This window comes from Mycteria americana, chromosome 1 (assembly GCF_035582795.1).
Source record: "Mycteria americana isolate JAX WOST 10 ecotype Jacksonville Zoo and Gardens chromosome 1, USCA_MyAme_1.0, whole genome shotgun sequence".
NCBI lineage: Eukaryota > Metazoa > Chordata > Aves > Ciconiiformes > Ciconiidae > Mycteria > Mycteria americana.
Window position 1 is genome coordinate 93,928,804 of NC_134365.1, and position 23,823 is coordinate 93,952,626.

The window sequence follows — 23,823 nt, forward strand, 5'->3', positions numbered from 1 at the left end:
GGGGCCCAAAACTGAACACAGTATTCAAGGTGCGGCCTCACCAGTGCTGAGTACAGGGGCACGATCACTTCCCTAGTCCTGCTGGCCACACTACTTTTGATACAAGCCAGGATGCCATTGGCTTTCTTGGCCACCTGGGCACACTGCTGGCTCATTTTCAGGTGGCTGTCAACCAACACGCCCAGGTCCTTCTCTGCCTGGCAGCTTTCCAGCCACTCTTCCCCAAGCCTGTAGCGTTGCATGGGGTTGCTGTGACCGAACTGCAGGACCTTGCACTTGGCCTTGTTAAACCTCATACAATTGACCTCGGCCCATCAATCCAGCCTGTCCAGGTCCCTCTGTAGAGCCTTCCTGCCCTCAAGCAGATCAACACTCCCGCAAAACTTGGTGTCATCTGCAAACTTGCTGAGGGTGCACTCGATCCCTTCATCCAGATCATTGATAAAGATGTTAAACAGAACTGGCCCCAACACAGAGCCCTGGGGAACACCGCTTGTGACCGGCCGCCAACTGGAGTAAACTCCATTCACCACCACTCTTTGGGCCCGGCCGTCCAGCCAGTTCTTTATGCAGCGAACAGTACACCTGTCCAAGCCATGAGCAGGCAGTTTCTCCAGGAGAATGCTGTGGGAAACTGTGTCAAAGGCTTTACTGAAGTCTAGATAGACAACATCCACAGCCTTTCCCTCATCCACTAGGTGGGTCACTTTGTCATAGAAGGAGATCAGGTTGGTCAAGCAGGACCTGCCTTTCCTGAACCCATGCTGGCTGGGCTTGATCCCTTGGCTATTCTCTACGTGCCGTGTGATAGCACTCAGGATGATCTGCTCCATCAGCTTCCCCGGCACCGAGGTCAGGCTGACAGGCCTGTAGTTCCCCGGGTCCTCCTTCTGGCCCTTCTTGAAGATGGGCGTCACATTAGCTAATCTCCCGTCAGCAGGGACCTCCCCAGTTAGCCAGGACTGCTGGTAAATGATGGAAAGGGTCTTGGTGAGCACTTCTGCCAGTTCCTTCAGTACTCTCGGGTGGATCTCATCAGGCCCCATAGCCTTGTGAGTGTCTAAGTGGTGCAGCAGGTCACTGACCATTTCCCTCTGGATTATGGGGGCTCCATTCTGGTCCCCGTCCCTATCTTCCAACTCCAGGGGCTGGGTACCCAGAGAACAACTGACCCTGCTATTAAAGACCGAGGCAAAGAAGGCATTAAGTACCTCAGCCTTTTCGTCATCCTTGGTCACTGTGTTCCCTCCCCCATCTACTAGGGGCTGGAGATTCTCCTTAGCTCTCCTTTTGCTGCTAATGTATTTGAAGAAGTGTTTTTTGTTGTCTTTTACAGCAGCAGCCAGATTGAGCTCTAGTGCAGTTTTGGCCCTTCTAATTTTCTCCCTGCACAGCCTTGCTACACCTTTGTAGTCCTCCTGAGTTGCCCGCCCCTTCTTCCAGAGGTCATAGACTCTCCTCTTTTTCCTGAGTTCGAGCCAGAGCTCTCTGGTCAGCCAGGCCGGTCTTCTTCCCTGCCGGCTCGTCTTTCGGCACCTGGGGACAGCCGGCTCTTGTGCCTTTAGGACTTCCTCCTTAAAGAATGTCCAGCCTTCCTGGACCCCTTTGCCCATTAGGGCTGCCTCCCAGGGGACTCTCTCGACCAGTGTCCTAAACAGGCCGAAGTCCGCCCTCCGGAAGTCTAAGGTGGCAGTTTTGCTGACCCCCCTCGCCGCTTCACCACGTATCAAAAACTCTGTCATGTCATGTGCCCCGTTTAGTTTTCTGGACAGCTCCATCATCTTCCTCCCTACTGCGAGCCACTTTTACTTCTTCAGGAAATGCATTGTCTGCCAGGGCCCTGAGCGCACTAATTAGACCTTGACCTGTCTCCCCAGGGGTATCCACCAACCCTCTGACCAGGGGCTCCATATAAGCTCAGGCCTGGATCTGCATGTTAGGTGTACCTGTCTCCAGCTGTGTCTCTGGTACCATCTCTTGGATGGACCTTGGACCTATGTGGTAGGTAGCTTATCTCTAGTCTTATCTCTGGCCTTGTCTTTCTGCATGGACCCTGGATCTGGTTCACTGTCTCACCATGTCTGGGACTGTTGTTGAACCGTGATAGCAGCACCTGGCTTTGCCCACTCTATTCAGATCCTATGGGACTATGTCCAGCTGGTGAGGACACTGCCATGGTCACCCTCAGCACATTGTCAGTGCAAGCTATGTGACTCTGCAAATTTTGGGTGGGACTTACCTCACTGAACTGTATCCTTCTAATAGGTATCTGACCTAAGGTAGTCTTTGAAATGCTTGGAATGAATGAGCCTCTCAAAATCTCTCTCTCTCCTCATTGACTGTAGGGTTAGGTTAAAAAATGCACTTACATTTAATGTCTTATTTTAGAAAAGTAAATTAACTGAGGTGAATTACCACCACCACCCTTACCAGCTTAAACTTGATGTGTAAGTTGTACTCCAGTTTGTTTTCTTAAGAAAATTGTGTTTACGCCTCTACCGACAGCCTGATTCTGATTGCCTCTAGGAGAGCGAATAGGGTTATGTTTGTGTAAGCGCGAGGAGAACTGGATCAGCATTAAAGGTTCCCAATAACCTGAGACAAAATAGCTTCTTCCTTATTACAGTCTATCACTAATAAGGTGCTTGTGGGCTTCCCAGTTCTTCTTTGGCTGACCAGTAAAAATATCTGTTCTGGTTTATGCATCAGAGGGAAACTTGTGTAGAGGTGCAGCTTGCATCATGTGTTATTAGGAATTATTAGAAGCATTTTCCTCTGTCTTGCTGTCTGTCCCCAAGGGTTTCCCCATTCTCCCACTGCACATTCACCACAGGGAAGGGAGTCTGGCATACTGTTGGGACTTGACTCAGTGTTTGACCATTACATTGCTGAAGGCCAGGGTGGAAATTAGGATTGTAATTCTGTCTTTTGAGTTTAAAAGGGTTCGGGCTCTTTAGATAAGAAGAAGGATCCCCTTGCTTGAGCCAATAGAGCTCTCAGCGGCTCAAGGCCAAAAGAAGAGATACATCTCAAATGCTCAGCCAGACCCTTAACTGGAGCCCCCTACATACGGTAGCATAGTGCTGGCAGTACGTCTCAGGAACGGTCAGGAGGATAGCTCCCCGAGCAGCTCCTACAGCATGTTTCCACTTCCCTAGGAGATTTAGTTTTGGTAAGGCCAGATCTGCTGAGGTTTGACAATATGAGGCTCCCAGTCCTGTTTCCTTATTTTTTGGAGCTGGACTGCCTGAGAGGCTTGACTTCTTCCTTGTTTGGGGTGCAAAGGGCACACACATATATGGGTTTGCTCTCATAACCATTGCAGACCGACAACCCATACAAAGAAGAGAAGGAAGTAAATCTCTTCTTGTGTTAGGCTTGCCTTGATCTGTCTAGGGCCCCAAGAAGACCACTGGGGACTTCCACGTTGCTGTTGACTGTCGTTGAAGATAGTCAAATACTGTGACAGACAACAGATTCAAAGCCTTTAAATAGGTTAAAAAAATAGGTTGCACCTCATCCACAGGGCAAAAAAAAAAAAAAGAAAAGAAAAAAAAGTTGCATTCTCCCTGTTCCTCCAGAGCAAGTAGCTATTTGTTGGCAGAGTTTCTGTGCCTGAAGGCATCACAATATAACTTGTCTCATAATGGCTGCATACCGCCCACTGTGAGCTGTGGGATTTGGAGAAGAGCAGCCCAGGCTGGCCAGGAGAGCAGCACACACAGCTGGCTCCCAGCTGCCGTTGTCTTCCTATTACCTGGCGCTGCCTTCTCATCGAGTGTGAAGGTGAGGTAGGGCTGCTCTGCCAGCCGGGCCGCCCCTGGCTCGTCCCGCCACGGCAGCTGTGGGCGAGCTTCGCCTCATCGCTAAGGGAGTACAGGAGCAGAGCAAACGAAATGTGTGTGACGGGCAGCGTACAAACAGGCAGCACTCTTCCTGCTAAAATGCTCAGCAGGGATCTGCGGTGGCCGCTCCCGGGACAAGGCAGCGGGAAAGCCAAGGCAGGCCTGACTGAGCAGTGCGAAGGAGGCAGTAGGGAAAGGAGGCTTTGCTCTCCTTTGGAATAGAGAGGAAGGGTGCTCCAGTGTTTGGTACCTACTGAGGATACCTAGGTCCAATCCCATGCTGTGCATCGGGCTTCCCAAGTAGCTTTGGGGGTGTTTTCTCTGAGCCTCAAATCTACTTGTAAGGCTGTGTGCAGAAGGCTTGTAGACTCGGGGCGTGGGCCTTTCACATTCTCAGAAGTGATCCCGTGTTATCACAGGCAACTGTAATGAACATACGAAGCTCCAACGCACAAACAGGTGGGGTTCTCTGCCCTAACTGGAAGGCTGTAGCAGAAACCAAGGGTTCTGATGGCCAGTTTCCTCCTGATTTCAGCCTGAATACCACCCTCTTGGTTTTGACCCATCCTATCCTTTATCTCCAGAGAGAATCACATAGGAGGAGCGTCCCAGGGAAGCAGTGCTAGTGGTACTAAGGCTGTTACTTGAGTGGTGAGGACAGGGAAGGAGAGGCTGTGTGATGGTGTAGCTAAGGAAGGCGTGGCGGGCTAGTCTGCTTTGTGCACGAGGAAAACCCAGCCGGAGTCCCTGTCATGGGGAGGGCGTGGGGACAAGAGGCAGAAGAACCACCTTGAGTGCAGCAGGGCAGACAAGGAGACCTCTGCATTTCACAGAGTTTAATTCAGCAGCAGGGGGATTACCTAAGAGATCCTATGATGTCACTGGTGTGCCATAATGCTGGAGAGACTGAGGAAAAGCTAGCAGTTTGGGGGAGCGCTTTTCCCTCTCCTGCTGATGCAAACACTCCCTAGAAGACTCCTGGCTATGCAGGAATCTGCTTTTCCGGAGGAGGTTAACAAGGAGAGGCTCAGCTCTTTACCTCGCTCTGTTTCCTTTAATGAATCGGGGTCTTCCTCCGCTGTACACCCAGACAAGAAACAAGGGAGCGTGTGCAATCAGTTCTCACTCAGCTAGCCAACGAGATGTGAAATAGGTTCCAGGGTGGATGATACCCTTGAACGAAGTCACACTGACTTGTTTGCTGTGATAATGTATGGACGCTCCTTCCCTTAAAGTGTCCCGTGTAATTGAACCCTGCCGCCTGGTAACTGGTAGCAAGTGAGTAAATTGTTGCTTTCTAATGGAGGTTAAATGCTGGAAGCCTTGTTCACAGCATCTTATCCAGCTGTCCCAAACACTCTCCTTGCCAATGGAAACATGCCCTTCAGGGAAGCCCTGAGGCATGCAAATGTCAGAGGATTCCTGCCTCCTCTACAGGCATCCCAAATGCAAAATGTTTTCTACTGTGGAAGTCATGGTAGGCCACTCTGGCTGTTTCCCATTTACTTTGGGGCATTTTTGCTCTGCAGCTCAGGCTGTCACTTTCATTTCTTGCTTGGCATGCACTGAAGCAGCCCTTTTTTTCATTGACAGCTTTCCTCACTCTGTATGCTCTCTCCTCTGCCTTGTTTCATTTCTTCCTTTTCCTTCTCTCTCTTCCTGTTGTCCATCTTTTTTTTCTTTTTTCTTTTTTCCCTTTCTGCTGGAGTACAAGCCTGGGGGTGTTGCTGCTGGGTACCCTTCCTGGTGTGTCACTCATTCATATTGCCCGTGGTAAGTCACTTCCCCCACCCTACCTCATTAACGCCTCGATTTCTCCCTGGGTGTGTTTCGGATGCTAATTAGGTGTTTCACCAGTGCAGGAATTGCAGGGCTTGAACAGATGATGTTTGCAGCATGCTTTGAGGTCCTTGATACACACTGATAATGAAGCCCATGCAGTCAGGCTGTGGGAAGACACACAGTAGAATAAAGGCTGCCCCTGGCACAGACTAAAACAAACCCCATTTTCAGTTCCCTTTCATGATGGACTTTATAGACTTTGGTAGCCATGGTGTCCAAGTAGATAATGTAAGGGGGAGGAACAAATCCCAGACTTTTCCTCACCTCACTGTTCTTCGAGCAGCCACAGAAAGCTTCCTCTTGTCAGTACCGACTGGCTCTTGGAGACCAGGCGGGGGGTTCACGTGGGCAAAACTGTCTAGACTCGGGAAATTCACTTAATTTAATTTACTGCCAATTAACACAAACTTTTAATTAGTTATTTGGCTATGGAGAAACAATGAAACAAACACCGAGGGAAATGCCTTTCTAGCTCCTTCCCCTGGATCAGCCTCACTCCAACACCTCTCTCCCCCAAGTCCTCTCTCCCCCTGTTTTGACCACGTTACGCTCAGTCCCTGCCAGTCCTTTAGGTGAGGTGACGGGCAGCGCAGGAGGTTAGGTGGGTACGTGATGGTTTCTTGCTGCTGCTCCTGGTTTCTTACTCTTTTCTTCCCCTGCTCTTTCCTTCTCATTTCCTGCTCCAGCCTGGGTCCTCCACTGGTGCTACAGTCCCTTCAGGGGTGTCCCTGCTCCAGTGTGGGTCCCCCACAGCTACAGTCCCTCCGTGGTACCCCCCAGCACAGCATGCCTCCCTCCAAGAGCCGTTCCCAGACCTGTCCCCAGCAATGTCCCCTTCCACATGCATCCTCCTGTATCTGGTTCTCTTCTGTGTCTCCTTTTGTGCATCTTCATGCCTCCTGCCACATCTCCTCTTGTTTTATCTTCTCGCATTTCCCCATGTCCCCTCTGGAGCCCCCTGCCCCAGCGGTGCTGCCCTCCTCTTCCCCTGCTGGGGCAGTGGGGCTGGTGCTCCCCTGACTGGCCACGGTGTTGGGGTGCAGTGGGTCAATGCCAGCTGTTGCAGAGCTGACGGGACCTACTGGGACCAGCATGGGGTGTGACCTTTTCCACATAAGGCACCCTGTGTCGTCCACCCCCCCCCCATCCAAAACCCCAAAACCTGAGAGTTATGCCCAAAAAGGGGTCTACAGCAAAAAGAGGGGAAATCCTGCAAGGTGCCAGCCCAGCCCTGCCCACCTGATGGTGCAGATATCTGTGCGCACTGTGCAGCTGCTGGGCAACCAAAGCAAATCTGAGCGGGTCAGTGGCTAATTGCTCGGCTTTGTGATTCCTCTTTCAGCTCTTCTCATGTGCTTTCTGTCTCATCACAGGACCAAAACCAGGGTGCTTTTGCAGCAGTTTGCTGGCCTAAGAGCTGTTTGTGTGGTATTTTCCAGGGAGTCACCCCTCTGGGGTGGGGATATTGTCTTTTATTTTCCCCCTTGCCACCACCCTGATCAGTGCTTTGTTGATGGGCTGGAGTTTCTCAGCTGGCAGATGCTTGCACGAGAGGGGTGGTTTTGCAGAGGGCTGTGCAGATGTTTAAGCGTCAGTCCTTCTCTAAATTGGAAGTGACATGCCTGTCAAAGTCGGGCAGAGCACGATCCCTGGGAAGGTGTGGGAGCAACTCTGCTAAAGTCAGCTGAGCTGTGCCAAAGCAAAAACAGTGCAAGGGAACGGAGGATGAGACTCACTGTGACCAAGCAGAGGTACTATACAGTAGACGGGAGGTGGGGGCTTCATTTTTCACCCTGTGACTGACAGGCTTACCTTCATCTCTATCATCCCTATAATAGATGTTGACCTCTTCACTCCAGCAATGGAGTTTCAGTTGACAAATCCTGCCTCTCCCTCCTTCCCAGGCAGTCTGTTAGAGCAAAACAAGACCGTTTCATCAACTTTTGGCTTGTTGTTTCAAAGGAAATTAATATTGCATGGTCGTGGTGACTGTCAGTCCTCCGAACCCAGAAGCCTGTTGGCTGATTTCCACCACAATTGGTGGAGGAGTAAAAGCCTCAAGGCTACTAGGGCTCCTATGTGTTTTGTGCAAAGTATGACCCAAAGGGAAAGAAAGGCTCTTTTATTACCTTCATGGAGCAAAAACATGAAAGAATGAGCTCAACCTTTTTTCAGACATCAGCAAATCAATACAGCAACTCCACCTTTCACGGGAAAGCTGTGGGAAACCAGAAGTATGCTCAGAGAAACTTGTGTTATGCTCTTAATCTTTCCCTTTGCTTCCACGTATGTGAGCAGATATAACTCCAAATAACTCCTTTCCAAATTACATAGAGCTCTGGTGTAGCCAGGGCGTGCTGCCAGCAGAGTTGCAGCACCTCGTACACTGCAGAACCCATGCTGACTGCGGCGGCAGCCATGCCTGACGGGGACGTTGCATTGTGGGATTTCAGCTGGGGAATTGCTTATGCAGGCTGAATTTGGATTTGAGCACATGCCTCCATATTGCTGCAGTGCCGGTAGGCAGAGGGTTTACATTGTTCCTGAAAAAGAAATAGTTGGGTAGGAGGAAAAGATGTTTTCTCACCAGCGGACAAATTAGGCTGTATGAAGTGGTGGTTCTGGTGTGCACCCAGTCCTAGCTGGACTGAAATTATCAACTCCCTGACCTGTTAGTGTCAGGGGTGGTAAAAATGAACTGCATCCACTCATAGGCTGCAAAACAGCCCTGAGGAAGGTTGTGACTGTTGGTTATTGGGTTCGCTGACGTCCTACTATCTCCCTTCTGTCCCATGCTCCTAGCCAGTACCTTTCATATAGTTCTGCTTCTCCGGAGGAAAGACTCATCATATCTGTAAAGCTTTAAATATAGAATATTTCCAGAGCAATCTAACACCGTGCTGGTGTGAGGTGAGGGGAGAAAGGTCATTTTCTTTTTCTCTTGTCCCTTTCTTTTATCTCCGAGACCTCTAATCATAACCAAAGCAGCTGCAAACTGCAAGAACATGGAAGAATACACTTTACGGTTCCTCGTGGGAGCTCTGGCTTTATTGCCTCTGTGCTGGTGAGGACCAGGACCTCTGTGGTATGCCTGTAAATGAAAGGGGCGTGCTTGTTGCATGGGTGAGTGGAACATACACGACTCTTCCGTGGGAATGCTCTGAGCCAGCCAAACCCTTCTGCTTTACTCCAAGCTACTTCCAACTATTCCAGCCCTGCACAAACATCTTCTCCCTCTCGTCCTTCCTCTCGCTTGTTCCAGCATCCCAAACTAGGGCCTTTGAGCTCTGCCCCTCCATCTAATCTGTGCTTCCCTGTCTAATGACATGCGCTAATGTGTGCTAACAGATGTCTGAGTGAAAATTAGCTGTGGTGTCCAAATCAATTAGACTGGAGAGGCTATGCAGGAACAATTGCTCAATAGGCTGCATGAGTTGCTTTTTTTTCCCCTTTCCCTTTCCCTTCTTTACAAGAGGTGAAATTTTGCAGCCAAGCCTTTGCCTGCCTCCCTGCCTTGCAAACTGCACTTCCAAGCAGTCTACCTCTGTGCTTAATGGGTTCTGATCTGGTCTCCAGATGGAGCTGGCTTCAGCAGCTGCGGGCAAACAGCAGCTGCTCTCCAAAAGGAGAGGTACATGCTTCTCCAGAACCTCGCAGCATGGGTACAGCCGGCACGTCAGAGGCAGCTAAACGATCCTGGCGTTTTTCATGTGTTTGCCTGCTTTGCAGGAAGAGCAAATTAGTTTTACAGGATCAACCACTTGTGGAGCAGCGTCTTGCAGAGAGGCCAAAACAGGCTATGGCACACATAGGCGTGTTAGCTCATAAGGGCTTGAAACCATGTCTGGGACTCACCCGGTGTAGGAAAGGTTCTCAGAGAGGCTAGGAAGCAGAGGACATGAATCCTGAAATGTAGTTCCCACATTTCTTGGGCAACAGAAGATCTGCTGCTGAGAGGCATCCTGTTTTGTAGCTTTATTGTGTCCTGTGATAGAAGTCTTTCTTTTCAAGGACCTCACAGTAAAGCTCATAATAGACTGTTATGGATGCCTCATAGAAGTTTTACTTTGTTTTTAATGAAATAGGTTTCTCATGTTGCTTGTCAAAGAACTTCAGAGTCACAGGCCCAAAATCAGCAATGTTGTTTGCAAGCAAAACATTGAGGTTCTCACAGAAATTAGTTTAGGGGTATGTAGGAATGACTATTGGTCTTTCCAGTATTCACTGTCCTATCTGGAACATTTTCCTAGTAGCTATTGCTGAATTGGTCTACCCTGGGTGCTGGCCACAGTTTTGAAGACCAGATCTAGCCATAATGCATAGAGTTGGCCAGGAAAGTCTCATTTCCATAAAAGTTAAATCTTCTGAGCATAAATTTCTAATCCATAGGACTGAAAAAAAAGGAATGTGTCTGGGAAAAGAAAAAAAAAGGCAAAAAAAAAAGCAGCTACTTGTATTCATTTGAAGGCCGTTCAGTAGCAGTGTGTATATTCTTGCACTGCTCCAAAGACTATGGGTAATTCCAGCTGCTGCTGTGTGCTCCTGAAGGCTAAGCTGCATTTATGAGGATGCTCAGCAGTCTCTTTTCAGGCTGAACCTACCTCATGCATGAAGTGCAAATGCATGACTTGCAGTCATCTGTAGAAATAAAGAGTGGACTCCAGCTCTTCCCTTTGGGAGATTTGTTTAAAAGCACATACCATCAAGAATAATTATATACTTAACAACAACTTCACAGAAGTCCTTCTGAACTTGTTTGTAGTTTCAGCCGCCTTTCCTTTAGCTGCACCTACTTTTTGAGAACAAATAGTCCTTAAGGGTCTACAGCAAAATACGCCATCTCAGTCCCCCTAGTTTTGGCACAGGTAATTCTTCATCTCAGCTGCTGATACCCCTCCAGTGCATTTCTGTTCGCTCCTACCTCTAGTTTTTCAATACGTTTCTTGTAAGGTGGTGCTGCATGAGGTTGCCAATCAGTGAACCACAGAAGCATTTACTTTAAGTGAGCAAGTACATCAGCCAAAGGAAGTGGCTTCAAATCATTTGTGTGCTTTGCTGAACTGTGGCCTAGATGCATTTAGTCCCGCTCAAGCCCCTTTCTCATTTCTCTGCAAGCTTGCGTCTGATTTCTCTACCTACTGTCACCTTTAACTCCATTTTGCTATCAGTTTCCTGGCTTCTGCTTCTCTCTCCCCCCTCCACAGTTAAGTGTCTGTGTTTCAAAGGATGCTTCTCTAGTCATTCTAGCCTGCTTTTTCCAAACCGCATCTTGCTTTTGTTTTCCTCTTCCCATTCATATCTCGCTAAGCCCATGTTACTCTCAAGTCTGTCCTACAGCACCACATCTCTCCTGTTCAACAGACCCCCTGCCTCTGCTCTCCCTCCTGCCTGCCTCACCCTCAGCCCCATTCTGTGCCCACCTCTTGCCCCCTTCTGTGTGTGCAGCAATGGGCTGTGAACACACACTAGCATTGCGCTTGGTTCTGTCAGCTAGGCTTCCCAGCCACATTTATCAAAATTATCCCACAGTTCCTTGCAGAGTCGAATATTAATAGGGTTCATTTAAAACCAAGAGTGTTGCTAATGCTTTTTTTCCTATGAACTAAATGGGAGGAAACAAGAATTACCCAAACAAGCACGCACACAGAAAGTGGGGCTGTTGGGAATAGTTAATAAGGTAAGTGAAATCGTTGGCAGAGAGGACACAGAACAGAGGCAGCAGGACACATGTGTGCCAGGCACCCCAGTCGTTTCCCCCAGACCTGGTGGCAAGGCTGGTAGAGTACCCGTCCGCTGCCAAGGCTGTGTGGTTCTTCCTGTCTGATGTAGCTCTGCTTTACAGCTCGGGGAAACCTGGTGCTCCCTTTGCTATAAAGGCTGAGGGGATAGAATTGGAGGTGAACTCAAAATGGGGATGAGAAGGGAAGCTGGAAGGTTAGTTAGGCAGGGTGCCAAGAGCAAAAAGATGCCCCCATACCATTCACCTCTTTGTCAGAAAGTCTGTCTTTATTCAAAGCTACTACCACCGTTTGCCATTCCCCACTCACAAGTCCAGCCGCGAAGGTGCTGAAATTCTCCTCCTTTTCTGGTTGCAAGTTCCTGTGTGTCAGAGCCTGCATCCTACTGTTCATCACCCTAGCCCAGCAGCCAGAACAGGCTCTTTCCAAACGCCCCAGCTCAGCTTCCCTGCCCAGTCAAAACTGAACCTCCAATGGGTTTGTAATAGAGAAGGTACCCAGGATCACACGCTGTGCTGGAAAAGACTTAACACGCTCTCACGAGTTCCCGCAGGTGTGTACCACGCTGCCATCAGACTGAGAGCTACTGCATTATCTTGCCGCCCACAGTAGAGGGTGGATAGCAGGCAGCCATCAACGCCCTGTGGGGGCAGAGAGAGAGAAGGAGCGGCACCTCCATGGCAATACTGAGAACTGCCCATGTCAGTGAGAGTTCATCCAGCACTGCTTTCTCTGCCAACATCCCATGTCACAGACCAGGCTGCTCATCACTCCCTGTCAGAGTTTGGTTTCATCATCTCACCTCACCTGAGCCTCCACTATGGTTGGCCAAATTCAGCTACAGCAGCCCCAGTCACCTGAAGAAGAAGCATCATCTCGTGTGGCTTCTCGGAGGCAGCTGCTTCTTACGTGCCCTGCCAACTCAGGAGCACACATATGCTTGTGTCCTAGGGATACCCCCCAGTTTGAGAAACACCTCAGCCCTTTGGTGCCCTTATCTTCTCCAAGGAAGCTGGTGTCAGACACCCTGGATTTTTTCTCTTATCTTCCCTTGTCCAGGGATTAGCAATGCTCAACCAGTTCATAAAGCAATCCCCTACTGTTCCTCGGGTTCGTCTCCAAATGCAGCACCCGAGCATTTATTTAGTATTGCGATATGCAGCAGTCAGGGAACTTAACTCTGTTCATGCTGCTATGGATAAGAGCACAGTTTGACCCCCTGCCTTTTGGGAATGGCCAGATTGCTGTGCTGGAGAGCGTTCCTGTGATGCACTGCGAATCCTTCATGCTGAGCTCTCTCCTCCCTTTTTTCCTTCCTGTATTGACCTTTGCTGCTCGGCCAGCTGTCATGCTTAAAACAGCCCAAAGTGCTTTGTGGTTCTCACATGGAGATCTCCAGAGAGAGGCAACTTATGCCAGCTGCTTTATCCAGGTTTTTCCTCATTCTGCTCTGCCTAGCCTGGGGAGCTGTCCCTGGCTTGGGGAAGTGGAGGATCAGAAAAAACATCTCAAGTGCAAAAAAGCACAGTGATTGGTAGCTCTGTGCAACTAAAAAGGCTGGTCCAGCCTTTCGATGCTATGCTTTATAGTGGCTCTAGCATTAATGAAGTCATAAAAAAGCTGGTGTAATTGGCATCAATGCAGGCCAGCTCAGTCCTGGAAAAAAGTGTTCATTCCTAGGGAAGGGTAATATCACTTCTGCTATCCCCAGCTTTTGACATATTCAGTGATAGGAAAGGGAACAGGGACTTAGGGAATGCCAAGGAAACCTAGAGAAAAGTGTTTGCATTTAATTAAAGATTGTGAGACAGACAGGGCTTATGGGAGGTTGTCCAGTCCCACGAAACCAGGAATGTCAGACCGATATGTGCTAGCAGATAGTCCTAGGAATGAATGAAAGGGTTGGCATGAGTAGTCCAGGGAAAGATGGTATTTATTTCTGGGGGGAACAAGAGGAAGAGGAGGGAGGCATGAAGATTAGGCTTCACAAGGGGAAACAGCAAAAGCAGTCATTTATTACTGATATGAAGGTTTCTGGGGATGTGCATGCAGAGGAGGAGTGGGATGAGAAGAAACAAACAAAAAAGCCTTGTGACTTCCGGAGCTTTATGGAGCAAAAACAGATCCCGAGCAGAGTTAATTTAAATTTGCAGTTTTATAGCTGTTAATGTGATTCCTGGGGAAAAAAGAGAAGGGTGTTAGCATCAGTGACAATAAAGTAAATCACTTAAATGGGAGCAATCGTGCTCCCCAGTCTTCCTGCCCATCAGTTGGTTTGACTGCCAATGTTTGTAAAGGGAAGGACGTGATGATTTTGATGCTCCTTGTTTCAAGCTTTCCCAACACAAAACCCCTTGTGTCTCCTTCCAAGCCATCTTCATGTAAATCTCCATCAATTCCATGGTTACATCAGATTTGTACCTCTACAGCTAAGACTTAGTGGCCTCCTGTGCCCCTGCTCCCTCTTCCCTGTTGAGATGAGTGTTTTAGGTACATAAAGCTATGGCTTTTAGACTCCTTTTCATATAATACTGTTTCCAGCCAGTTGTACTCTGTTTGGGATTCTGCTAGGATTTCCAGAGGCTGTTTTGACCAAGTAGAACTTGGGGGGGGGGGCGCGGGGGGGGGGACAGGGAGGGTGGACAAACAAAACAAAACACAAGACCTTTCCTGCACAGTCGTTTCACAAGAGGACAAAATTTAATTGCAAAGTGAATTGGGGAGATCAGAGCAGCAGTGGCTGCAGGCAGTGAGGGGGAAGTTCAGTGCTAATAAATGAAATGTCCCTGATCCAAGGAGAGAAAATAATCAGCACAGCTATAGGACAAACTTGGGACATGACACCAGGCAGCAGCACTGGTCAAATTAATAACGCCCCTTTAATTTTGTCCAGCTATCCTATTAAGTCCTTTTCCTGTAGCTGGATGCTATGAGCCATGCTGAGTCAGGATAAGGAAGGGAGCTGGGACAAAAGGAGGAGCTCAGAGAGGAGGTTCACATCATGCAGAGCACTTTGAGAATCTCCTTATTGACTTGTCATGTGCCAGGAGGAGACACTACAGGCATTCAGCCAGCCTTGGGGCTGATGCTAGATGCTGGGACCGAAGTATCTCAGAGCCCTCTGTCAGCAAATTCTGCAGTCCTGCTGCCTTGAGGGGAGAGTGCTCCCTGGCTACTTCTGCTGTAGTTTTGCTGTCAGAGATCTTGGGTGGTTGCACTGCTCCTTGGGAAGCCAGGTAATGCCCATTGCTCTTTGCCAGATCATTTGTGGACAGGGAAGCTGGGCTTTCAGAGTGATGCCATCCTTCCCATTTTCTTTCTCTCAGTTCCCCATGGCTGATGGAAGCTGAACTCCTTAGGCTGGAGAGACGCCCATGCTCCTGTTGGCTCTGGAGATGAGTGCAGTGCTTCCAGCCCTCTGTAAGCCCACACACAGTCAATCCGACATGCTTCTGGAGCAGCTGTAATATTGGTGCCAGGTGCTGTCCTCTAGGGTGGGATCACCAAAGGCTCAGCTCCTGGTCTGGGGAGACACGAAAGCATTCCCTGAGATACTGAGGACTGAGACAGCCTTTTCCTGCGGGCTGTGCCTACCCAGGTGGAACAAAACCATGCACATAGCAGTACATGCTTTTTCCTTCCTCTCTCCCCAAGCCCCCCTCTCCATTTTGTTATCCAGTGCGATAAGGCTCAGAGCTCTGGCTTCAGATACCTGAGCAGGAGAAAGAAAGAACTTGAAGATTTTTTCAAGCTGCGCATAACATAGCAGTAGCCTTGAGCACAGCTGGTCCATGAGTGAGGGGCACGGGGGCAGCGGTGGGAGGACAGGGAAGGAACAGACAGACGGACGCTGGGCACTGCAAACGTAATTGCTGGCTTGCCTTCAGGTGAAAAGAGTGCTGCTGCTGTTCCCACTGGGGCCAATTTGCTGTTGCTGCTCTTATCTCCGATGTTCATCAGGCTGCAGCTACAAACCTCCTTTGTCCAGGAAGTCCTCTGAACCCTCTCTCACCTCCTCCCACCCTCAGCTAGTGATGGAAAAGGGGACAATACACATTCACCTGTCAGGACAAGGAGAGCTGTTCTGCTAAACTGGAAATCTAGCTTGAGAAGGAGGAGAAGGAAACCTTAGGTATCAAAACCAGTGGTCCACCTGTTGCAGCCAGGTGCCGTATGGAGTACTTATGTACCTGAAATCTGGCCTCTCGAGTCAGGTTCTGAATTTGTTACTGGATATTCTGTGTGTGCGTGTGTTAGAGCACTCAGTTCACAGCATCGCACTTTTAATGTGTAAAAAGTACTTCTTCTCAGACCCTGTGACCCTGGCATCTAAGCCCAAAACTGAAAATATGAGGCCTTCTGACAAAAGCACTCATGTCCTTTGTGGTTTTCAGCAAGCCCCTTAAATTCTCTGGGTCCCATTGCTTCTCCCTTCTTCACCTTATCGCCTTTAAAAAGGGAACTATATTAACCTACCTCAAATAATGTTATTTTAAGCATCCTGCTTATCATTTTCTGAGGGAAAAAAGTACATTTCAGGCTGAGTTTCCATGTTTTATTGAAGCCCAGTTGCAATTTTTTTTAGTAAAGATTTAATATTTAAGTTTGCCATTTTGCAATGAACACCATGCAGAATTAAAAGCACACTTTTGTGAGTGAACTAATATTTCAGATTCCTTATTTAGATCTTAGGTAACTAAAAAATAGACTGCTTTTTTAACTTTACATTTGGCATTTGTATGGTACAGGCTAAGGAACAGAACATAATTTTATTTTGCTTATTCCAATCCAACTGTTCGCAGGCTCTAATAAGTCCTTATAAGGTAAGGTTGCAAACAAAGGCTGAGAGAGAGTCTCTGCCCTGCAGAGTCCACAGTTAAAATGGACCAGATAAAAAAGGAGTGGTACAAAAAAAGCATTGCTACTCCCAGTGAGCTGAGACGTATGGAAACTTGCCCAAAATAAGAGCAAATGAGTGGCAGGGCCTGGCTCTGAACTGCTGTAATCAGTAGAATATTCTATTTTTGATAACTTCCTTGTCTTCTCTGTCCCTTGACACCCCCAACCATTCAGAATTTTTTAGCATACATAAGCATACATTTCTTAGCGTACGTACATTTTCTGCTTCTTTTTGCCCAGTTAAGTTTTAAATACCTTAAATTAAGGAGTTGGAGTAGACACGAGTGGACCACAGGTAATGGGAAGAAGGGACAGACAAAATTAGTTACTGCTTTTTATTCCTGATAAGTTATTCTCTTTGGATTGCTTATTCTGTTTTGTCTTCCCTTAAATTTTTTTGAAAATACAAGTACTAAATATAAGGGAACACAGCTGCCATAGGGGATAAGGTAGTCTTTCAAGTATCGTAGTCTTGTAGTGGGAATGCAAAATTGCAAGGATTCACAACCATGAAATGGTTAACACTTTCAAATGCAGTCCTGTGGCCTTCTGCCTTTACAGTAAGGTGGGCCAATTCTGGCCAAGTTTTCAGGAGTGCAGGGGCGACACTTCAGCACTGGGTTAGTTGGGGAGTTAAATATCAAGCTCTTCTCTGGCTAACAGCAACTGGTATGGATCCCTCTCAGATGAAGGCTTAGCCATATTGTGGAATACTGTGGAATGTGGATTGATCTAGTCTGGTCTTCGTGTTGACATGAGATGTGACGTGCAGGAGCTGCTGTATTTTTCTCTTTTATGTTTAGATTTAGCAAGCTGAGGAATGCCTTTCCTGCTTTTTTCCACATCTTTTGGGTGCTGCAGCAGACCTGAATGACTTGTTCCATTGAATATGTAATATTAGCGACACTAAGGAGGGCTGTTCTTTCAGCACATGGTGCCTTCATAATTTGTCTGAAACTTGACTCTTCTGCCATGTAATTTGTCTAGGTCCTAAGGAGTTTGCTGTCACCTTTTACTTCTTCAGCATTACTGTTAAGCATATTGAATGCATGAATTTCAGTGTTCTCCTTCCCTCTTCTTCAGTGTGGTTTATTGGGCCTCAAATGAGGGAAGCTTTATACTTGAAGCATTATTTAACCCATCTATGAAGATAGATATGGGCTGATGTGCCATCCCCAGTACAGATGTATTCTAGGTTGGGCCTTAGATGACATTTCCATCTAGTTAATAGCACGCCAGGCTGCTTTACCGTTTACTCTTGTCTTGAGTTTAGACAACCCACAGTTTTACATTCTTCAATGCTTTCGAGAAATCTGATCCAAAGTTGCACACTCATTCTGTCTGAAAAGATGTGCAGGTCTCTTCACCCCCCATGATCTTGCCTAACCACAAGCTGACTTTTTTCTCCAGTAGAGCTAATTAACTTGTTCTGTTCTTTTCTTTCTGCCCCTATGCCTAATCCCTGCATACCCCTTTATGTTTATCTGCCCTGATGGATGTTTGCAGCTCCTCCCAGCTGAGCATCATCCACCACTTTTGTTAGTAAGCTACTTCTTCAGGCTCATTAATGAAGATGTTAAATGAAAGCAGACCTCACATGGATTCCTACAGCACCTCACTTACACACCTGCTTACAACTTTGGTCTTACATGCCCCTTGTCATTATCCCTTGTTTATGGTTCTTCAGGCAATTGCCAATCCGTGACAGTGCTCCTAACCCAAGACAGATTGAATTAAATTTGCTCGCAGGAGTTCATGAAGCACTGTATTAAACATTGCATCCTCTGAATTCCCTTCAACCATGAATTTTAAAAACAGTCTAAAAATAGCATCATAGGCCATGCATAGAACATACTGGACCCTCACAAGTTATAGAGTTGGGGTTTGAGAATACATAATAAATATTGTTAGCATGATGAATCTGGAAGACTGCCCTGGCTCAGGTCTCATCGTCTCCAGAATTGACATTGCTGGTGTCGTAATGTCAGGCCTGAGCTACCTGATTTGGAAGTTTCATCTGGTTTATAAGCCACCCTGGTTTTCCCCTGTGAATTAATAATTTAATCGCTGGTATAAGCAGTAAGTTAAATATGTGCTTAGCACTTATCCTTGCTCCAAAAGTGGATTCCAAACTCAGTGCTACAGTGCACGGTGAGAATTGCACCAGTGAGGTTCCCGTTCTGATCTCATTCAGGGAAAAAACATACTTTGGTACTAATCTTTCCCTGGTGATCAATTAATTCATCATTACTATTTATTTATTTATTTTCTATATTTCCTACAATCTGCTGACTCTCCATGGGCATGAATTTGAAGGAGTCCCAAGGGGTCAATATATGAGAAGAGTAAGCCTAAGGGAAGAGAAGAGCTAGTCAATATTCCATGACCATTTCCTAAATGGTGCAAGCCAAAACGGAAGCGGTCAGGAATATATCACTGTGAATGATGATTCAAAATAAAATTGTGAAAGTAGTGATCAGAAAATTTGAGATAGCTTCCTATTGGAAGATCAGTTCTGTCGGCGTCAAAGCGTTTTGCAGGAGCGTGGTGATGCAATAAATTTTTTTGACAGACGAGTGTCACAACAAATCATTTTAACTTTCTAGTTTCATTTCACTAATGTCAAAATGTTTAACTGCAATGAGGCAAAAAGGTTTCATTTTGACTGTACCATTACATTTAATTTTGTTTAGATTGGCACGTTAATTTCGATACCATATATTTATACCTAATGTTGCAAATTGTTACAAAGCAGTGGGAAAGAACCCCCCTTTCCATGCTTTTGAAATACAGACTTCAAACATTTGCAGAGTTAAATTTTAATCAGTGACAGTGACATTCTCTCACTGGGGCTAATGTCCTACCCCGTAGTGGCAAGAAGCAGCCTTCAAATATTTCTACAAGTGCTGCTTTCCTCTGAGCTCCATATACTTTTGGAGTCCTGCGTGCCTTGTCACATATAATTAGCAGCTGTTGAGTGAATTGATCAGCTAATTTCCATCTCACACTCAGATGCGTTTAATCCATTAGCTGATGATTTGCAGAGATTTTTCTCCTGTACATTTCCTCACCTGTGTTTTATCAATAGTTAAATTGATTGGGTCACCATTACTCACTGCTTGTCCAAGCCCCATTTCTTTGTTTGCCTCCTTCCAGACCATGTGGTATTTTAACAGCACTTGGTACCTCAGTCATTTAAATGTCATCATGAATGTCACCTCTTTTCATTTATTTATTAATCGGCATATCTACTATTGAACGGTCTTTCCAAATAAAAGTCGTTCTTCCTTTCTGTAGCCTCTAGCATGATCCCATCACTGCTTTACAATACTTTTATCTGTTCCTTGGCTAGACACAGATAAAGGCAAGCCACCTTTGAGGTGTCCTAGGCCCCTCAGCAGTTCCAGGAGAGCAAGTTGGTCATGGTTGGTTTTAAACGGCTTTTTGAGGAAGGGAATTTTTCTGGCTAATAACTGTTTCCTCTGCAAGGTATCATGTCTATGAATTAGATTTTCTAAAAATAGGCCTAGAATACAGGACTGGTCTTTGCAAAAGCACGACCCTGGTCAAACTGCAGGGTGGTGAGTCTGAAGTTCTGGGCTGTTGCATTTGTATTGTGACAATAACGAAAAGGCTCAAGTGAGACCCAGGCTACTGGCATGTACGCACACACACACAGCTGGGTCAGTCCTTGGTCAAAAGAACTGGAAAAGAGAAGGGCAGGAGAGGGAGGAAAAAGGAGGGTAAAGAGGGGTGGAACAAGTGGCTCAGAGCCACATGATGCTCATCTGCCTCAGCTATGGTCTCCTCTGTTCCCTTGGGCAAATCACATTGCCTCTAAGGCGCTTCATGTTCCTTTCCTGTGACACTGGGATCATGACACCCAGCCCTTCTCATGAACTTTTAATGTGTGACAGAGGATCCCGCATTCCCCAAGAAAGATACTCTCTGGGTACGGTCCTGAGGTCAGTGCTTCCTCAGCCTGGTGGGCTTGAGTGGAAATCATTAACATGTCTACCTTCCGTGTACATGTACCTCCTCAGCTGGACAGAGAGGCTGTCTGAAGTGAAATTTTCCTGCTTGCTTCCCAACTCGGCACTACCCAAAGCCCTGCTTAGCTAGCAAGTGACACAGTCCTCTTACAGGTGCCAATGCCCAGGTGCCAGGACACTATTAATGGTGTAGGTGCTGTTGTACCCACTCTGGCATCCTGGCATTCAGGGATTTACATGTGCATCCCAATGGCTTGCTTTTGTGGGAGGGAGCTAGTGCTAGGCACTGCAAAGAGTCAGTGGGGTGCCTTCAGGAGCAACGATGCCCGTTATGGCGTGCATATGGTTAGACGTGTCTTCTTGTTGTGGGGCACAACGTGCCCAGTAACCTTTCAAGGAGACAGGGACGCTTAAGTGTACCACAAGCCCCTACACGTGGCAAAAGATCCCCATGCCTGCAGTTTCGTGTTTCTACTCCTGTTGCTAAAGGGCCAATAATCAACTTGATACCCCTGACAGAAGACGACTAAGAACTGTGAGACTTTTTCCTTTCTCCCCGTGGTAACTGAAAATCCATCAGACCGCCACAGGGACATTGGAGCTCCGAAGGTTGCAGGCAGTGAGGCAGTGTATGTGGGCATGCTTTTGCAGGCTTGTGCTTCTTTGTGGCCCTCTTCACCTCTGCCCCTATTACTGTGTTTTTCAAGAAGATCCTTTCAAGATGAATTACACAAGTACTTCTCAGTCACCTATTCAGTTCTGCCTTCCCCATGCCTTTTCCCCTTCTGCGAACCCCCAGTATCTTCTGCAGCTGTCACTACCTGTTTCTTCATCAAATACTCCTTATTCCTGTCATTTCTGTGTGTACAACTCTGGTATGTATTGACAAGTACAGATTCCCGGGAATTCCTCACTTTCCAGCCTTTTCTCTAGGTAAATGGACCTGCTCGAAGCTTTCGTGTCCCTCAGCTAAGCGAGTGCTGTGCTGTGCAGCTTAGGATCTCTGGGTGTGACAGAGCACAGGGCAGCTTGCCACTAGTTTTTACGGCATCTCTTACCTCATCTCAGTACCAATTTGTTTCTGTAGGCAGCCTGCTCCTCAGCCCATCCTTCTAGTTCCCTGTTCTTTCTGGCTGCCAACAGCATCCTAGCAGGAACCTAACTCTGGCTTTCTCCTTCTCCCAACCCCTCTTCACTTCAAAAAAACCCCAAAACAACCAACCAAAAAAACCCCACTCACCATTGTGGGGAAACCTGAAGAGCAGAAGAGGTGGCCTGACAGGTACCTTCAGGACACAGAAAAAGAAACTGAAATGTCAGGTGTCTGATAGAATATCTAGACTAGACTATTTCAGTTGGAAGGGACCTACAACGATCATCTCGTCCAACTGCCTGACCACTTCAGGGCTGACCAAGTTAAAGCATGTTATTAAGGGCATTGTCCAAATGTCTCTTAAATACTGACAGGCTTGGGGCATCGACCACCTCTCTAGGAAGCCTGTTCCAGTGTTTGACCACACTCGTGGTAAAGATATCCTTCCTAATGTCCAGTCTAAACCTCCCCTGGCACAGCTTTGAACCATTCCCACGCGTCCTATCGCTGGGTACCGGGGAGAAGAGCTCAGCACCTCCCTCTTCACTTCCCCTCCTCAGGAACCTGTAGAGAGCCATGAGGTCGCCCCTCAGCCTCCTTGTCTCCAAACCAGCCAAGCCCAAAGTCCTTAGCCGCTCCTCGTAGGACATGCCTTCCAGCCCTGTCACCAGCTTTGTTGCCGTCCTCTGGAAGCATTCAAGGACCTTCACATCCTTCTTAAATTGTGGGGCCCAGAACTGCACACAGTATTCAAGGTCAGGCCAACACTGAATACAGCAGGATCATCACCTCTTTTGACCGGCTGGTTATACTGTGTTTGATGCCCGCCAGGATGCGGTTTGTGGTGATGTCATGGGGAATATGTGGTATTTCCCTGGAGGGAGTGTGATGGATGCGGATGGGTGTCCAGGCCTCTCGGAGCTGTGCTGCAGGGTGCTTGCAGGCTCAGCTGAGCACCAGGCTACCTTCTCACTCCTAGTTCCTTCACTGAGTCGTCTTCCTCCTTCAGTCTGTGACTCCCAGGAAGTCTGTGGACTTCAGGAATACCAAACCTATTGTCAGGAGAGTTACATTCACTATACAGTGCGTGTGCCTTTCCTGGGAAATTGCAAGGTGCCCTCAGAATGAGAAAGGTTGGAAGCCACCAGTTTAGATCATTTAAACTAAGTTACACGAACCCAAAGATCACAACTCCCGGAAAAGAAAAGTCCACTTTACTCGAATGAGGGACATACCAGTAATTTCCCAGTAGGCCAAGCACAGCTTCCACTCTGCAACCAGTGAAGCATATTAAAGCTGCCCTCAACTTTAATACAGTGCCCCAGCCTGAGGGCACTACAGCTGATCTGATTTGGGGACCAGTCAGATCAGAATGGAGCTCGGCTCGGTGAGATCCCTGTTCTCATTTGATATCAAATTGAAGGCAGCCAACAGAGCTACACCACATAGCTCAGGGGACCCCAGTCAGGACAGCTTTGTCGTAGCAGTTTGGCAGCTTACAAACCAGCCAAATGAGAGCTCTCGAAGAGGCCGGGAGCTCCAGGAGCAAATGGCAGTATGTGTTTATGTGCATATATTAGTATGTATGTATCTATACATATACACACATTCTAAGTATGTGTATATTTTATATGTATATACACACACAGAGATACCCACACATGATAGTTTTATGCCATATGTGTTATTTCTCTGCATGGAGTTGTCAAATGCTATGCATGTGTACAGACACTTCTACCCAAACTCTTTAAATACCCTGGACAGTTGTAAGTTTTCAGTGTTTCACTCAAGCTGAAAAGAGTAGCTTTCTCCACTTGTGTGGCTAAGTCAGAATTTATCCCTGTTCGAAGGAAATACCTCTGGTACTTCTGCCCGAGGGAGGAATCTGGGTTTTTTCCTTCCTCCTTCCTTCCCTCCCCTCTGTCCAAGCCTGGGGCATCAGTGGAGCATGCAGCAGCAGAGGCCATGGAAGGAATGAATCTTGGAGCAGGCAGTGTCCTTCTCTTTCTTGGTGTGATGTCTGGTGGTTGGTTGAGATCAGCTTATTGCAAGGAAGGGTCAGTGGATATGTCTCATCACATAAATCTTAAACATCTTTGGATGGCTACAAATGAGGTCACAGGGGATCTCGGGTTGCTTTGGAAATCATCCTCTGCAACTCCTAAGCTCCATGGCTGATAGGAGAGAGTTTTTGGCAGGAGCTGACCATCTCCCATGACCGCAGGGGTTGCACAAGCTCCTGTGCGGGGAACGGCGAGTTGGGGGAAAAAGGGAAGGGAGTGAAGAGGTAGATGCATTTCTCAAACAGCTGGGGCAGATGCTGTTCAGTTTCGGAAGTTTGAATAGTAGGAGGAGAGAAAGCAGATACTTACCCTTGTCTGGGTGGCTCCAGGCTCTGTGTTCTGCGGCCTGGG

The 23,823-nt window shown here is 47.5% G+C and overlaps 1 protein-coding gene across 3 annotated transcripts in view; it reads left to right on the top strand.

Annotated features, from left to right (window-relative positions):
* The window catches only part of LSAMP (limbic system associated membrane protein), a 1,043,134-nt gene that overhangs the window by 881,806 nt on the left and 137,505 nt on the right, over positions 1–23,823 (top strand). The gene's annotated exons all lie outside the window — the stretch shown is intronic.